Source organism: Cryptomeria japonica, chromosome 9 (assembly GCF_030272615.1).
Source record: "Cryptomeria japonica chromosome 9, Sugi_1.0, whole genome shotgun sequence".
NCBI lineage: Eukaryota > Viridiplantae > Streptophyta > Pinopsida > Cupressales > Cupressaceae > Cryptomeria > Cryptomeria japonica.
Window position 1 is genome coordinate 420,470,410 of NC_081413.1, and position 14,305 is coordinate 420,484,714.

Genomic DNA, 14,305 nt, shown 5'->3' on the forward strand with positions numbered 1-14,305 from the left:
TGAGAACGGGGGGGGTGAATCAGTACATGCAAAAACACAATCTTAAACCAATTTGTCAGAAGACACTATGCTTCAATAGACAAATAGTAACACTGGTCTTAAATAGAGTACAACCAGCAAAACCCAGAATAACTAAGACAAGCATAAACTAGTTGACACTTATCTTTTCATACATTCTAATACTTCATTTCCATTTCACCCTAGTGCATGAATATGTAACCTATCATCAAAAGATATATAAATAGCTAGATCAACATGATTTACCCTCAGACACAAATCACTCAAACCATCACAAGAATATCACCACACATAACACACAAATTTTTTTCATGTGGAAACCCAACTGGGAAAAACCACGGTGGGGATGAATACCCACAAGCTATTTTGAACTCTTTAGAAGTCCACTCTGCTTGTCTGGTTAAAGACTGATACAATAGGTCATGTTAGGAACTGATCTTGTTAGGGATCACTCAGTTAAGGGTTAAACCATGTTAAAGGTTACCTTGTTAGAGGATTTCAAGAACTCAATGGTTTTGAGTCACCCTGTTAAAGGATTTACAACAAGCCAGTTAAAGCTACCCTGTTAAGGGAGTTCCCAACTATTGAGGTGGTTAGAGATCAACGGGTATTACAATGATCTGGTAACAACACTCAATGCTAATGCAGATTTTCTTTAGCTCCTCTTCACCTTTTGCACTTACACTCTGCAGGCATCACTTCTCTCCTCTGGTCTAGCAAGAATCACGTATCTCTTCTCTTGGATACACACACACAACTTTTGCCAACAACCTCAAAAATAAACACAACATCAACCTTATAGGGAATAGATAGGTCAGTAGCATAACCCCTAAACCCTAAACCTGTTAGGTTAAGAAATTCAAACAATTCAATCCAGACTGTTGAGCATATTGCATTAAATGCAACAATCTTGATCTAATCTCAAGACATTCTCCATCATTCATTTTCCACTGATTTCATGGTGGCTGATAACCCATCACGCATTATCACCATTTATAGACTTTGCACATTCCTGAGGTAGATGGGAACAATCTCCTTCATGTAATATCCTTCATGCACCCAAGGCTGATGTGGCAACATGATCTGTTCTTCGTTACCATGCTAACTCATCACACAAAGTCACTGGCTGAGCCACACAAGCTTGAAGCACTTCAACTGGAAACCCTGAAGTTGAGACTACCAACCAGTAGTCATACAAAGCTTCCATGTGCTGGTTCCCATAACCATATGTTGGTTCACCTTGAACAAACACACAGCTTCACTTTGGCACAAATGTCGGTTCACAGTGTTATACCGGTTCTCTTCTCTTCATCATATTGACATCAATGACAACACACAATTTCATTATGTCCTCATACTGGTTCACTTAATGCCAACACAAAATAATAGAAGTTTTTGACATGGAGAATTGTAGGGATTACACCATGAAAATTGATCTAGAAATCTTTAAGCAAGAGTATGAAAATATTGAAGGCATGCACAGAAGAAAGTGGTTGCCAATGCATAGGCCTAGGTAAAGGGGTCAATTGTAGCAGTTTGAGAGAATAGAGAGGCCTCCATATAAAGTGGAATTATTTTATAAGTATTTTAAAATGTCCTACTATTCCATTAGTCAAGTAATAGGATGTGAAGGAGAACCACTTATTCTAGAATAATTAATTGTATTAACTTGTGATATTCAAAGTGTATATTATTATAGGACCTATGACTACCCTCAGTTTGTAGAAAATGCAATCCATAATGCCTTGATTAAATTTCAACAAATTGATACTAAAATAGATTTAAAATGGTATTCTTTGTTGATGCACATGTTATTGTATCAAGGACAAAAATTCAAAGTTTGGAGCCTCAAGCTTCATATAAGTATTTTTAACAACAAAGACAATAAGAAGCTAGTCCAATTGTGGACTTCAATCTGGGACTATGGTTATGAGAATTCCCAAGCCTTGGTGGTTGAACATTTTTTGTCAAGAGAATATATAGTTCCTTTTGTGTTGAACTACCAAGATTGAAAAAGAAACTAATGAATTTGTTTAGGCCAAAAGGAAAATAAGAGGATCTCAAGCCCAGTATTGATCATAATTGGGTAGATTGGTATATGGCAGAGCTATACACATATATTAGGGTATACAGATCGAGTGGTCAACCTCATGTGTCGCCCTTCATTGTACCAAATAGGTTAACTAATCTAGAAATTATTTGAAAAAATTTTGAAAAAATTTCCCCTTTTAGGGATTCTTCCAAGGGATCATTTCTTCCAGTGTTCCTAGACATTGGATATTTTATGATTAACACAAAGTTAGGGTATGCACAAGCTATTGAGTTGTTGAAATATTTTTATTTACTCATTGGATTAGAAGAAAGATAGTTTGATCCAGGGGGTATTATTATTCTACTCGGAACCTTGCTACTTTAGGAGCTTATGCTCATGAGTTTTTAATTAAAGGAATAGTTAATGAGAAATTATCAGTCCTGGGAAGAAGTAAAAATGAGAAGGTCGTCTTATTTTACAGTACAAAATATTGAGAGTAGGAGAAGGATAGAATACCCAACTTACCCAGGTATTTTTCTAGATGAAGATGACAAGGTCATGAGGGTGGAATTGTTTATACAAAATGTTATTATGTTGTTGATAGATCGACCTATTGCCTATCCCCTATCTCCAAGTCCTCTTTTATTTCAAGTTGGAGGATCACTTGTGGTTGCACCATTAACCCAAATATCACCTGTCCCATCTACAAGCATTGTAGTATCACAAGGTTTTGATGAATTATTAGGAGAAAAAGAGGAAGAGAAGGTGGTACAAGAAGTAATATTAAAACCTTAAGAACCTCCCAATGAAAAAATGATAACACCATAGATATAGCTTGTAATGCCTACCAAAATACCCTAGACAAACTGACCAACTATTATGCAAATAAAGATAAGTTTTTTAAATAACATAATCTAATGTAACACATTATAATTAAATACACATATGCATTAAACAACCATACAAAATAAATACACAACCATCTTAAAGCCTAATCATAAAAACAACCATATTCAAGTGGAAATAAATATAACTTGTCAATTTACTTTTGCTACTGTATCTCAATGCCATTACTTAATATAACACTAAGAACATACATCATAATCACTACCATAATATAAATCCAACATTATCCATAGACATTAATCCCTTTAGATTCATTTTAAGATCACCAATTCCAAATTTTCCTAACCCCCCTTTATCTTATTACTATCATAACATCATTAATTCCATTTCTAATATCATCTACCACATATCTAATATTTGTCCTTAATAGCTATAGGCATTCACATAACAATAAATACATAACCATTTCAAGAGATAGCTAGAACAAGGGATAACTTCTTTTCCTACTAAAGTATATACTCAATTCCCATTTAAGACTATCTAATAACAACTTATTTAACCATAAATCCGATATTTTATTTCAATCAATGATCAATATCCAATATGTATTAATAATTACAATAATAGTTACAACATCATATGCTATTACAAAAGACATGATCACTACGTATTACATCTTTTTCCATTTCATATAATACAAGATCAGATTACATCAAAATGCATAGTTCTCTTCCTACAAATACAACCATCTCATAAATCCTACTAATACAAATGCCATATGAATCCATCCATAAGTTGAAGAGATAAGGGATCCACATCTACGCACCGGAGCATCCAATGAATAACATCCCAATGGAAGAAGGCATCAAACCACATGACCAAGTGGAACCAAAATGGACCACCCCCCATGCTAGGAGATGACACAAGGTTCCACACACAATCTATGTTGGAATTCAAGAACACTGAGAGGGGGGGGGGGGGGGTGAATAAGTGTTCTATCGGTTTTAAAGTTTTTAACCTTATTAATAAATCCACTTATTAACAGGTATGCATAAAAGAAAGTAATAGTTAATAATATTAATGCAACCACAAGAATCAATACCATAACATAGATATTTATACGTGGAAAACCTCAAAGAGGAAAAACCATGGTGGGATTGATGACCCATAATATCTATCCACTGGCCAAATGAATAAATATTACAAGAGGGGCATGCACATGCAGGAAGGCACACTGCTCATCACAAAAGGAGCCTCACTGACTACAGATCCAAAATACTGAATTACAAACAAAAAATGAACTTGGAATGTGCATCTGCTATGTTGGATGAGTTCCAGTTTAAAAATTATATGTACTGATTTATACTATAACCTCCCTTACCGGTAACTTAGATGGCTTCCCAAACCCCTACACAAATAATCAAGACCGATTATAGATCTTTACATTCACATTCTATCAATCAAGATCTCGCTCGCATAACCTATCTGGTGGAGGGTACCTAGCACTCCAAGTTGAATTTTTTGTTTTATTTTAATTTTGTGTGTTATCTTTGTGATGTAATAATGGACCAACCATTTAGGAATCAATAGAGCCATGGTTGAGTTTTCCAAGTTTTGGTTCGAGTCAAATTGTGTTCAGGATGCTGATAGCCTAAGAAATGGGATGCTTAGGTAGTTTATAGGTAAAGTAGTCCAGATGAATGTATTTATGTATTATGGGTCAATTATGTTGTTTTTAGGTCTTATAGGGTGTTTGAGGACCTTCAGGAGTCTTAAAGTGCATTAGAATGCAAATTTGCATCTTGGAGCCAAAAGATGCAAAAAGTTGTTGAGCAACATTTTGCAATTTCTTGCAAAATCTGCATTTTAGGTTATTGGCATTAAAATTTGGTTAAACTGACTGAAAGAAGAGCATAAAATCCAAAATTCACTTCATTTTATAGGTTGGAGGATTGGAAATGAAAGAGAAAGTTTTTGGATTGTGAAGGAAACTTGTTTCCACTGGTTTTTGACAGTTTTGATCTTGTTTTCATTGCTTGTACGGTCCAGTACGGACTAGATGGTGTAAGCTCACTACCATTATTGTGTCTTCATTGTATTTTTATTCTTTAAGGTTTATTTGTAGGTGTGATTGTCCTAGGTTGCAAAGATATCTTCCATTCTTTGCAACTAGGTACAAAACCCTTGCAAGTAAGGTTTAAGAGCAAGAAAATGGCTCTAACCTAGGCATTCTTTGATGGCACCTACTGAAATCACAAAGAATGATAGGTTAGGGTTTGTACATAGATTTAGGATAGGATGTGTGGTTTTGCAGGCCCTAGAGGAGGAGAAAAAATGAAGCCCTAGGCTCACTGCTCGGAGTAGGTGAGCTAGGACAGCAAGAAAAGTGTGACTTATGAGAACATAGGGATTGGTGCATGACCAAGTGACTCATGAATGGAAAGCCCTCTAAGTGCCCTTGAAGATTCCCACATTTTTGGATTAGGAGATTTGACTGGTGAATACTTTTAGACCCATCTTGCCAAGTCACCCGATGAGGCATAAACCCTTCAAAATAGTGCAGCATTGGAAAACCCACTTGTACGGATAACCCAGATGTACTTTTCTAGTATTGTCTATAACTTCCAAAAGGGTACTTGAATCCATTATTTATTTATAGCCTTGTTTCATACTTTTTCAAACTAAGACCTAAAACTGCCAAGGGAGGGCTAATGCAATTAGGCCTATTTTGGAACCGGTAGAGACTTAAAAAGGTTAGGAATCTAAAGTGATGGGTTTAGTGAGCCTAAAGCCTAAAAATACTTCAAAGACACCTAATAGAAGCATTGGGGACCCATTGGGAGTGGTTGTGTGTTAAGATTCTTGCAGGAGTGATTGGAGCCCTAGAGAGGAGTGTGTGTGATAGAGGTGGCAACCTTAAGAGGTGGAGTTGATTGTCCAAAGAACCATTGGCTATACCTAGGAGGAAAGACAAAGAGGTTCAGATCTTGGAGGTCTCATTAGCATAACCCCTACTAAGTGCCATTGGTTGGACTTGGGTAGTTGAAGTGTTGAGTAGGACAAGTCACTCAAGAAGGTGTATTGAACCAAGGTCCATGATACTCTACATTAGAGTGGTATCAGATCCATTATTTGAAAGATTTGGTGTATGTCAGATTGTGAAGAATCAGAAGAAAGTTCAATTCCTCCAAAGGAATCACTCCAAAAGCCATCCGACAATTGGTAGCAAAGATGATAGAAAGATTAAAGGATGCAGAAGGAAGTAGAGGAACCATAAAGGTTAATAAGGAGAAGGGAAAGGTTAAGACAGAATTGGGTGATGAGACTGATGAAGAAGTGGAATGTGGAGAGGAACCAACACCAATAGCCATGCCTCAAGACCAAAAACTATTCTTGGATGTAGTCAAATCCATTTCCAAACACAACTTGGATGGATTACCCACCTATGGAGGAAACCTCAATGGAGAAGAGTTGCTAGATTGGATAGAGGCTCTCAATAATTAATTTGATTAAAAAGAGGTAGTAGAAGAGAAAAGAGTCAATGTGGCCAAATCAAGATTGAGTGGATCGGCATTGGTTTGGTGGAATATGATGTAGGAAGAAAGGATACAAGAAGGCAAGAAGAAGATAACTTCATGGGAGCGTATGAAATCAGACTTAAGGCACAATTCCTTCCAGGAGATTATGAAGTTCAAATCCATAAGAGACTGCAAAATCTGAAACAAAGGGAGTTAGATGTCAATGCATACACGGAGGAATTCCATAAACTTAGTTTGAGGGCTAGGAAGCATGAGAATGAAGTGGATAAGTTGGCCATGTACATGAATGGCCTTGGATAGAATATTCAAGATGAGATAAGTATCCTCACACAAGACATTGTCCATAAGTGTTTTCAGTTGGCCCTAAGGGCAGAAGAGAAGATCAAATGGAGGAGTGAACAAAATCAGAAACATAGGGGAGGTAAGAATTTTAGAGGAAGAGGAAGCTTTGGTAGAGGGCAGAAAACACCAAGAAAGGAATACCAGCAAGGCCAAGAAGGAAGTGGGGACTCTCATAGAGGAGCATTTATAGGATCCTATAGAGAAAGGAGCAATTTTAGGGGTGGGTTTGGAAACTCAGGAAGAGGAAACATAGTCTTCACTGGTAGGTGTTATCTTGCAATCAAGTTGGGTATACCATGAGTAAGTGCTCGGGAAAAACCTCAAGCTCCACAAGCTCATACATGGGGGAAAGAAGAACTCAATTGTTGCAAGAGGAGGAAAATCAAAGTACTACTTCTTCAATCAGTAAGCCAAGGCCAGTGACAGATGGATAAAACTTGATGATGGGGAGAATAATGCTCAAGATACCCCAAGCTCAAGAGCCACCACAGAGGAAAAGTTTCTTTAGGACTACTTGTAGGTCACACTGGAAGATTTGTAAGGTGATTGTAGATTCAGGTTCCACTAAGAATATTATCTAAGTTGAAATGGTGGACAAAGCCAAATTGAAAAGATTACCTCATCTCACACCTTACAAGGTATCATGTCTCAACTGGGGTCAACATGTCTTGGATGATGAACAAGAATGGGTGGATTTTGAAATTGTTGAGTATAAGGATAGATTACTATGTGACATATTGCCTATGGATGCTTGTCATTTATTGTTGGGTCGTCCATGGCAATATGATGTGAGAGCTACTCATGATGGGGAAAACAATATCTATCTTATCACCAAGAATGAGAAGAAGTATCAAATGGATCCTCTACCTGATCCAAAGGAAGAAAATAAAATAGGCTCAAGTGTGATGCTGATGAGAGGTAAAGAGTTTCTCTAAGTGATGAAACAAGAAGGTCATCAAGGCCATGCTATAGTGTTAAATCCTAGAGATGAAGCTAAGGCAGATCCAATGAGAAAAGTGCCTCAAGAGGTGCAAGGTCTACTCAAAAAATATACATAAGTGATAGGGGATGACATGCCTGATTCTTTGCCTCCAATGAGAGATGTGAATCATCAAATAGACTTAATACCAGGGGCCAATCTGCCAAACAAAGTTGCCTATAAAATGACACCTAGTCAAAATGAAGAGATTGCCAAACAAGTGCAAGAACTCTTGGACAAAGGGTTTATCAAGAATATTTTGAGTCCATGTGTTGTTCCTACTATGTTAGTGCCTAAAAAGGGAGGCAAATGGAGAATGTGCACAGACTCTAGAGAAATCAACAAGATTACTATAAGGTACCGGTTTCCCATGCCAAGGATTGAGGATCTATTGGACAATCTAGGAGGTGCAAGCTACTTTATAAAGGTGGACTTGAAATTTGGTTATCATCATAATAGAATCAGACCTGAAGATGAATGGAAGATAGCCTTTAGAACCAATGCAAGCCTATATGAGTGGTTGGTGATGTCATTTGGCCTCACCAATGCACCTAGTACCAACCAAAGGCTTATGAATGAAGTCTTAGTTGAGTTTATTGGTAGATTTTTTATTGTGTATCTTGATGAAATTTTGATCTTTAGTAGGTCCAAGGAGGAACATCTCAAGCATATGGAGATGGTTTTGAAGAAGCTAAAGGAGGCTCAACTCAAGATTAACCTTGAAAAATGTGATTTTTTTAAAATAGAGCTTGTATACCTTGGTTTTGTTATTTCTCAGGGATGTTTAAAGATGGATCCAAGTAAGGTAGAAGTAATACTTAACTGGCCTATCCCTAGGGGCATAAGTGAAGTTAGAAGCTTTCATGGAATGGCATCTTTTTATAGGAAATTTGTGAGAAACTTTAGCCAGGTTTGCGCTCCTATTCTCAATACCATTAAAGGAGGTATTAAGTGTCACTTTAAGTGGAAAGAGGAAGCCAATAAGGGGTTTGAAATGTTGAAAACCCTTAGAATGTCTGATTTCAATCAGTTATTTACAGTAGAATGTGATTCAAGCCAAAGGGAAATAGGGGAAATTTTAAGCCAAGAGGAACATCCTATAGCTTTCTTCTCAGAAAATTTAAATGAAGCTAAGCAAAGGTACTCCACATATGACTTGGAGTTGTATGCAATGGTTCAAGCATTGAGAAAATGGCATCACTACCTGCTGCCCAAAGAATTTATAGTCTTCACTAACAACCATGCCCTTAGTTTCCTCAATAGGCAAGAGAAGTTGAACCAAAGACACCTAAAGTGGGTCGAGTACTTACAATCCTATACATTCACTATCAAACACAAGAAAGGGACAGCCAAAAAAGTAGTTGATGTACTAAGTAGGAGAGTCATGACTATGCAAGAGATACAATTTCAAAGTGTGGGTTTGAGTTAGTTAAAAGACCTCTACAAGGATGATAAGGATTTTGCAGAGATGTATAATGTTGTACTGATTTTTCTAACACCTCACATGTCTCTTATTCAGAATACATGATACAATAGGGTTTTCTGTTCAAAGGTCATCTTCCTTGCATACCTCAATGTTCTATGAGGCAAAATATTATCCAAGAGAAGCATCAAGGATGTCTAGGAGGTCATTTTGGTATTGATAAGACTTTGGAGCAGGTCAGTAGGTTTTATTATTGGCCCAAGTTGCAATCATAAGTGAGAAGGTTTGTAGAGAAATCTACCATCTTCCAAACAAAAAAGGGAACATCAAGTAATGCAGGACTATATCAACCCTTGGTCATACCTCAGAGGCCTTGGGAATGTTTGAGAATGGATTTTGTGTTAGGCTTGCCTAGGACCCCAAGAGGATTTGATAGTGTGTATGTGGTGGTAGATAGGTTCAGCAAAATGGCACAATTCATACCTTTCAAGAGCACCAATGATGCCACTTATATTGCAGGCCTCTTCTTCAAGGAGATAGTCAGAATTCATGGTCTTCCAATCAGCATTGTTAGTGATAGAGATGTGAAGTTTTTGAGCCACTTTTAGAGGACACTTAGGAGGAAGTTGGGAACCAAGTTATCTTTTTCATCTGCCTATCATCCTCAATCAGATGGTCAGACAGAGGTAGTCAACTGGTCATTGGGTAACTTGCTAATATGTCTTACAAAACAACATGGGCAGACTTTGGATTTAGTACTTGGACAGGATAATATGCATATAATGACTCAGTGAACCATAGCACAGGTAAAAGTTATTTTGAGATAGTGTATGGATTCCATCCTTGGGGCATATTAGAGCTCAGAGATCTCAGTTCAATGGCACCCAAGAGTGCAGAAGGGGAGAACTTTGCAGAAGGTATTAAAGAAGTGCATGATAAAGTAAGGTAGTCCCTACAACAAAAAACTAAGTAATATAAGGTTCAAGATGATAAAACAAGGAGGAAAGTACAATTTAAAATGGGAGATTTAGTGTTGGCATACCTTAGAAAGGAGCGAATTGGACCTTATGAATAAAAGTGGACCTCTCAAGGTGGTGCACAAGTATGGGCAGAATGCATATGAGGTTGAACTTCCTCTTACCTTGGGGATATCTCATATTTTTAATGTATGTGATCTCTATTCATACAAGGGAGAGTCACCAACAAATCAGATAGACATGCCAACACCAGTTCATGAAGATTGGATAAAGGATTTGCCACCTAGTCAATTGGTTAAGTTAGAGAGTATCTTGGATACCAAGATAGTAAAGAAGACAAGGAAAGGAATCTACAAGCACTATCCTATGAAATGGAAAGGTTTACCTGATTCAGATGCCATGTGGATGTTAGAGGCAGATATACTTTATCATGGAGTGCAGGTTGTAGACCTTATAACTCATTGGAGTTGAGTTCTTTGACCGAGCGGAGTATGGTGAAGGGCACCTCGCACTCCAAGTTGAAAGTTTTTGTTTTGTTTTTAAGTTTGTGTGTTATCTTTGTGATGTAATAATGGACCAGCCATTTAGGACTCATTAGAGCCATGGTTGAGTTGTCCAAGTGTTGGTTTGAGTCAAATTGTGTTTAGGATGCTAACAGCCTAAGAAGTGGGATGCTTAGGTAGTTCATAGGTAAAGTACTCCAGATGAATGTATTCATGTATTAGGGGTAAATTGTATTGTGTTTAGGTCTTCTAGGGTGTCTGAGGACCTTTAGGAGTCTTAAAATGTATTAGAATGCAAAGTTGCATCTTGGAGCCAAAAGATGCATAAAGTTGTTGAGCAACATTTTGCAATTTCTTGCAAAAGTTGCATTTTTAGTTATAGGCATTAAAATTTGGTTGAACCGACTAAAAAAATAGCATAAAAGCCAAAATTCACTTCATTGTATGGGTTGGAGGATTGGAAATGCAAGAGCAAGTTTTTGGATTGTGAAGCAAACTTGTTTCCACCAGGTTTTAAAAGTTTTACTCTTGTTTTCATTGCTTGTACAGTCTAGTATGGACTAGATGGTGTAAACTCATTTCCATTATTATGTGTTCATTGTATTTGTTTTTTTTAAGGTTGATTTGTAGGTTTGATAGCCTAGGTTGTAGATATTTCTTCCATTCTTTGCAACTAGGTGCAAAACCCTTGCAAGTAGGGTTTAAGAGCAAGAAAATAGCTCTAACCAAGGCATTCTTTGATGGCACCTATTGAAATCATTAAGAATGCTAGGTTAGGGTCTATAAATAGCTTTAGGATAAGATTTTTGGTTTTTAAGGTCCTAGAGGAGGAGAAACAATGAAGCCCTAGGCTCACTGCTCAGAGTAGGTGAGTTAGGATAGCAAGAAAAGTGTGATTTATGAGCACATGGGGATTGGTGTAGGACAAAGTGACTCATGAATGGAAAGCCATGTGATTTCCCTTGAATATTCCCACATTTTTTGGAGTAGGAGATTTGACTAGTGAATATTTTTAGACCCATCTTGCCAAGTCACCCGGTGAGGCCTAAACCCTTCAAAATAGTGCAGCATTGGAAAGCCCACTTGTAGGGATAACCCAAATGCACTTTTCTATTATTGTTTATAACTTCCAAAAGGGTACTCGAATCCATGATTTATTTCTATCCTTGTTCGATACTTTTACAAACTAAGACCCTAAAACCATCAAGGAAGGGCTAATGCAATTAGGCCTATTTTGAAACCGATAGAGACTTAGAAAGGTTAGGAAGCTAAAGAGATGGGTTTAGTAATCCTAAATCCTATAAACTACTTCAAAGACACAAGATATAAGCATTGGGGACCCATTGGGAGTGGTTGGAGCCGTGGAGAGGAGTGTGGGTAATAGAGGTGGCAACCTAAAGAGGTGGAGTTGATTGTCCAAAGAACCATTGGCTATACCTAGGAAGCAAGACAAAGAGGTTTAGACCTTGGAGGTCTCATTAGAATAACCCCTACTAAGTGCCATTGGTTGGACTTGAGTAGTTGAAGGGTTGAGTAGGACAAGTCACTCAAGAAGGTGTATTGAACCATGCTCGAAGACTCTCTGCATCACTATCGCATCTATTATCTATCATATATCCAAAATAACCTAACCGGACTGACTTATATAACCATTTACATGTATAAACATAAATACCTTATGTCGGCTTACAATCATATTTCAAGAGATAAGACACATGTCGGCCCACACAAAATATAAACATAAAAGAATATGATCATTGTCTCTTCAATGCTTGTTGGATCAATCTCCTATGTCGGCCTTAGAATACCAATTCCAAGTTTGCCAGTTCACATGCCTATCGGCTCCCTGAATTTTGATGGAGTGAATGTCAATTACCATGATTGTTGGATCTCCCATGAAGTGTGTTGTGATCAATGACAACACCTAGAAACCAAATGAGTGTCAATTGCCAACAATCTCCCACTTTGGCATTGATGACAACACTCATTTGAAAAATGGATTGTTGAAGTGTTGTACCACTTCTTATCCAAAACTAATCTCCCAAAAATGATCTCAAAGGGCTGCCCCCATTGAGCTATACATTAATTCTTATGTACCTTAACATTTTTCACATCCAACCTCTCCCCCTTTGATAGCAATGCCAAAGGCCAGGACAAAAAAATAAGAAATATGAAATTTTGTACAAATCAAAAATGTGATTACCGGATCTAAATGTACTTGAAAATATCCTGATAAGAACCCTTTAAAAATTCCAAATAAGTATCCCAGTCAGATTTTAAAGTTCCCAAAATTGATATAAAACCATTTAGAATGTAAGCATACAGTTCTTCTTCTGTTAGGTTTGTCGGTGTGGGCATATTTATTTGATCCATACATTCTCGTTTATGAAGTAACAAAGTATTAAGACAACTTACCAAACCTCTCAATTCTCTAGCCCGCCAGATTAACTTGTCCTTTTCCTTCTCCAAGATTGAAATTTCTGATTCTAAAAGAAAAATTTGACCATCAACAATGTTGATCAATGACTCAATACCATCAAAATTGAATACAAGTTCCAATTTTTTCATATCCTCCTTACTTTTATTCTCTAGGTTTGTTGTTAGTTTGGTTGTATTAGTGCAAGACTAGTATATATGATTATATTGATGAAGAGCTTCATCAATCCTTGTTATTTCTTCTACCAACTTAGCTTTGTCAGATGCGATCATATTATCATAGATAACCTTCCTAGCTGCATTATATCTTTCCACCAACTGCCTCTTTGACACTTGTTGAAGAGTTTGTACTCTTTTTCAATGTACTTAGTCAAACCTTTCAACTTACCAGATGGACTTGTAACCTGAACTATCTTGCATTCTGGTGTGAGCTACTGGAAAATTGGAATAGCCTGCTCAATAACCTGCTTATCCTCTGATCCTTCCTTCTTCAATCTATAAGTTGCAAGAAACATTAATTCAAAACTACTTAGCTGCTCAATATTCTTATTCTCAAAATGACCAAAATCTTCTTGACTGGATGAATCCAGTGCCAACAATTAGGGACCAATAGTTGGTGAAGGTGTTGGTACCCTAACTTTAAATTGTTCAAGCTGACCTTTCTCCTATTCCTTCTATTCTACTGCATCCTTTACCTTCTCCTCAGTACCGGTGGATTCGCCACTTGGTACAATTATTTATGTTGCCTCTATCTCATGAATTTCAAAAATTACCAGAGGAAGATTTTCCTCAATATTATCTATTAGTTTATTAATCTCTACATCTTGTACATGTGTTATTATCAGAGGAATGTCCTCAGCTGTTTTATGTTCCAAAACGGATGGATCTCCACCTAGTATACCTTTACCCTTAGCATCAACTAGGATGTCTGGAATGTCAGACTTAGGAGGTATATCTGGTGATGTAAAGAAACCTTGTTTATCAACAAATAAATTTACCCAAGCCTCATGAGTTTCCTTGACAATTTCATTCACTCTACCCACCATAAGACTCACATGTCGATGTCTACTCCAAAAAATTATTTTCTTAGCAAATTCTAGACACTGTTGCATCTCTTCTTCAGTAATAGCATCACAAACAGTCAACAATTCTTGAACCTTTATATGCTTATCTTCCTCAATAGAAAACAATCTCCTAGCATCTAACTTAT